Source organism: Setaria italica, chromosome IV (assembly GCF_000263155.2).
Source record: "Setaria italica strain Yugu1 chromosome IV, Setaria_italica_v2.0, whole genome shotgun sequence".
NCBI classification, from domain to species: domain Eukaryota; kingdom Viridiplantae; phylum Streptophyta; class Magnoliopsida; order Poales; family Poaceae; genus Setaria; species Setaria italica.
The window spans coordinates 5891642-5896153 of NC_028453.1; the positions used below are offsets into that span (position 1 = coordinate 5891642).

The following is a 4512-nucleotide window of genomic DNA, read 5'->3' on the forward strand; positions in this document are numbered from 1 at the left end:
GGCTCTGGCCAACTCAGCCAACCCATGATATACAGAGATGTTGATTAGTAAATCTGCATTTCACTATGATCGTGCCCGTGCGTTACTACGGGTAACAAAAATCATACAGTATTACCATGCATATAAATTGTGGAGTGCAATTGTTCCAACCTTGCATATACTATTTGATAAAATATAATCCATATTCGAAAATTACTGCAAAGACTAATTAGGGTTTTTTAATAATCCACGCTATACTACTAATGATTGAACAAAACTTAAAGCATGAAAAATTGGAAAAAGAACATCAACTTCTATTAGAGAGATGAAAAAAGATGGATTATATTGACAATGAAATGAAGACCTAAATGGTGAAAGCACCAAGATCTATATCAAACTAATAGTTGACGGGCAAACATAGACTGCTGGTAAAGAAGAAGCAGCCGCAGGGGGGCAAGAAGTAAAAAGAGAAATCAAATCTAATCCAATCGCCAAGCGAGGAAACGAAGGGCCTATTTGGAAGAGGTTTGGCTCCTTTGGCTGTGACTCCTCTAATGGAGTGGCTTCTGTGATGGAGCTGAAGCCGTTTTGAAAAATATATATCTCATGTTTCTTTATACATTAAAAAAATATCAAAAATATACTCTGTGATTCTATGGTACAGATGAATTTTAAGTCGCGGTTCAATTTATAGATTTTATATAAAATAACAAATGATTAATGAGTATAATTAAATTAATTTATATTTTTCCCTTCTCCTTTTCTTTTTCCCCTCTCCTTTTTTCCTACCTTATCCGTTCAACCTTCCTTATCTTCAGAGGGTGTTTGGTTCCACATACCCTATCACATCAAATATTTAGATACTAATTAGGAGGACTAAATATGAGCTAATTATAAAACCAATGCATAGATGGAGGCTAATTCGCGAGACGAATCTATTAAGCTAATTAGTCCATGATTTGACACAGCTACAGTAAATATGTGCTAATCATGAATTAATTAGGCTCAATAGATTCATCTCGCGAATTGGCCTCCATATGTACAATTGGTTTTGTAATTAGTCTATATTTAATACTCCTAATTAGTATCTAAACATTCGATGTGATAGGGACTAAACTTTTAGTCCGTGGAACCAAACACCCCCTCAGTCTCCATGCCGCTAGTCCAACCACGCTAACCTGCTCTGTTCCCCACCTTTGCTCGCTCGCCGTGCGTAGCTGCTGCTACCCGGCCTCCACCGCTTCCCGGCCGATGAAGCTAGTACTGCTTCGCTGCAGCTGCCCCCATGCTGCCGTGCGAGGGACACGCTGCTGCCAGGTGAGGTGCCCGCACCCACGCCGTCCTGCGCACTGGCGCTGGCGTGCCAGCCATGGCTGCAGCGAGGCGGGGATATGCACACAGGCCATGCCGACGGTCTTCCAGGCCGCACTCCTATGCCGATGCGGTGCCGCTGTGGGCTGAGGCCGCCGTTCTCAATTACGCTATCCGCTGCAGTTGCTCGGTCGTCCTTCTCATCCCCCGCCAGATCTGCAGTGCCCGATGGGAGAGAAGGGTTTTTCGGTGCGGGGAACTTCATCCTCGACCTCCCAATGAGCTCACAGCGCGACTGCCAAGAGCAGCACCAGCATCCAGGCTGAAGACGACGAGATCTAGTCCACCAGCACCACTACGACGCCGCACTCAACCTGGGCCTCCGCGTGTGCAGGCCAGCTCCCCGTCGTGGTCACCTTCCATGGCGGCAGCTTCTGCACCAACTCCTACGTGACACCGCACTTCCACGCGGCCTGCACCAGGCTGACCGCGGGGGGCGACACGCTCGTCCTCTCTGCCGGCTACGCCTTGTGCCCGAGCACCGTCTGCCGGTCGCCATCGACACCGCCACAGCGGTCCTCCTCTGGCTCCGCGGCCAGGCCTGCCCCTTCCCCGACGCCGACGATGCTGACCCCTGGCTGGCCGAGCTCGCTAACCCGGGCAGGGTCTTCGTCATCGGGGAGTTGGCGGACGGCGTCCTTGTGCACCATCTCAACGCCCGCTTCTCCGGCACGCCGGGCGTGCGCCACCCTCTGCGGCTCCGTGGGTTTGTGCTGTTGATGCCGTTGGCGTCGAGCCGAGCCCGTGCGGAGCTGGCCTGCCGCTGATGGATCACGATGGGAGAAAACGGGTCCTAGAGCTCCCTCGGCTCCGCCGCCGCCACCTTGGCCCGGCCGCACCCGCCGCGGCACCTCCCTCGTCCTCCGCCCCGCACCTTTTGCCTCCCTCCAGTGGCACGGCCGCAACAGGCGATGGCGACGGTGGCTGGACGATGATGGAGGACGCGGCTGTGGATTTAGTGGTGGACGTGTGGTGGCGGCGGAGGGGATCGATGTGAGGGTAGGAGGCGCGAGGAAGAAGAGAGGAGAAGGAACAGTGCGATCTAAGGGCCTACGATCGGCGGCTCGCGGTGAGGGACATTCGTGCGCAGGTAGGTCCTCTCCTTCGATCGTAGGGTGATGTGGCTCCCGGCGCCGCGATTCACGGCGACGGACGGCGCGTACACCGAGTAGCGCCGACGGACCGAAAGGCAAAAGACTTACGACGTTTTTACTTGGTTTCGTTTTTATCTGTAGAGATGGGCCAGGCTCTTCTCAAATCATGTTTGGTAGCTTGGACACGCTGGTAGGTTTACCTTGCACAAAGTCTACGGTAGGCTTACCCATCCACCGACGCCGCTGCCGACGTAGACGAGCTCGCCGTCGCTTCCGCTCCTCGCGGCTTCGCACCGCCGCCGTTGGCCCCCCGCCCGCTTTGCCGCGCCGCTGCTGCTTCGAGCCATCGCGGCCTCCTCCACATCCTCTCTCCTCTGCTCTTTCACATGTTCTTCCAATAGGAGCTCTGTTTCCTCGGCTTTTGTCTTCATGCTCGTGCTTGCCCGCCGATTCCAAAGGAATTAATGGCACATTCTCTTCCTTCAATTCTTGTTCTTCCACTGGCTCTATTTGGGCTGGTGTTTCCCTCGAAATCGTCGACGCTTCCCTTGGAATTTCGGGTATATGGTGCTAGAGCTTGAACCTGAGGCTTAGCGCCGGCGACGCCTGCCCGTGTGCCCTCCGCGGCCTGCCGCTGCTGCTTCGGCTCGCCCAAGCCGCCCGCGGCGGCTGCTTGCTCACGCCTGCCGCTCGCTGCCCCGCCTGCCGCGGAACCTCGCACGCGCACGCCGCTCGCGCCACCAGCCGCGCGCCGCGGTCGCTTCGACCAGGCTGCCACTGCGACCCCGCCCGCCACCGCACGCCGCGGCCGCTTGAGATGCGGCGCCTCCGCCGTGGCCCGCCGTCCGCCGCGGCTGCTTCGAGCCGCCGCAGCCCGCGCCCATCGCCGCTGCCGGCTGCGGGCCCCATCCGCCGTGCGCCGGCACGGCCATTGCGCGCCGTCGCGGCCACCGCCATCCGTTGACCGACCGCTGCCTGTGGGTGGTTGAGAGGTTACCGGTGCCTTTTTCATCTCGGGGCCCTGGCCCAAAACTCCAACCAGCTACCAAACATAGCTACTTGCAGTCCACCAGCCTGGCTAGAGATCCATACAAGCTACCAATCGGCCCCTCCAGTACTTCACGCTGTAAAAACACTTCGCCCCGTGGAAGAGGAGGAAATACAACCGGCTAGCACGGATTGGGTCGACGGTGCACTCAAAAAAAAAAAAACTACTGGTTCGTCCCTCGAGAGAAAAAAATTACTGGTCGTTCCTAGTACAACGTTGTTTAGCCCCTATCGCCAAATGATTAACCGTAGATGCCCTCGTAAAACGAGCAGGATTACAGTAAGGCGTTTCTTCCCTCTGATAGGTGGAGGCATTGTGCATTTGCACTGAGCCGCCCACAGTGATGTCTGGTGCAGAGTGATGCCGCACGCATTATCCACTTGTTATTTAGACGGCGAGGAGGATGGGGAGACTCTCGAGTCAACGTGCTAGCTCCGGCTCAAATGAGAATATGAGATGCAGAGCGTCTGCAATCTGCATCTAGCTCACACCTCTCCGTCGCCACGCTCGGCGACCTGCTGCTGCTGCTGTCGCTGCCGCAGATGGGCAAGGCGATTGGACACCTTGATGGCCTTAGCTGAGCTGCTTCCAGCTTGCCTTCCACTCGTGCCGTGGCACTAGCAGCCTAGCAGTAGCAGGTTCGTCTGCTCTCCCTGTCTTCAGTGTTCGTTTTGCTGTGAAAGCTAGTTTCTGCTTGCCTTATTTTTGGATCAAATCTTGTGGACTTTAGTTAATCTGCTTGGCTGTTTTAGTTAATCTGCAATTCCTCTTTGAGAGCAACCGAGCAGCTCCTCTGAAATGGGCGGGAAACATGGCATCGCTGCAGATCTGACTCCAAACTAATCGCTAGTAAAGGTGGAGAATATTCTGAATACATCTCATTTCAAAAAAGAAACCTGAACACATCAACCTTGATAAATATTTTGTCTCGCTTAGGGCCTGTTTTCTTCCACTTGCTAAACTTTAGCACCCGTCACATCGAATGTTTAGATACTAATTAGGAGTATTAAACGTAGACTA

At 54.2% G+C, this 4512-nt stretch overlaps 1 protein-coding gene across 4 annotated transcripts in view; it reads left to right on the forward strand.

Annotated features, from left to right (window-relative positions):
- The first annotated feature begins 3657 nt into the window (after positions 1-3657).
- Positions 3658-4512, forward strand: part of LOC101759059 — a 7605-nt gene continuing 6750 nt past the window's right edge. The window contains exons 1-2 of one of the 4 annotated variants that reach the window (XR_002677273.1): positions 3658-4130; positions 4245-4490. The gene's annotated coding sequence lies outside the window, so the exon portion shown is untranslated. Of the gene's footprint in view, positions 4131-4244; positions 4491-4512 lie in introns of those variants that run through there. The other 3 variants (XR_002677274.1, XR_001163820.2, XR_001163821.2) reach the window with 3 other exon arrangements.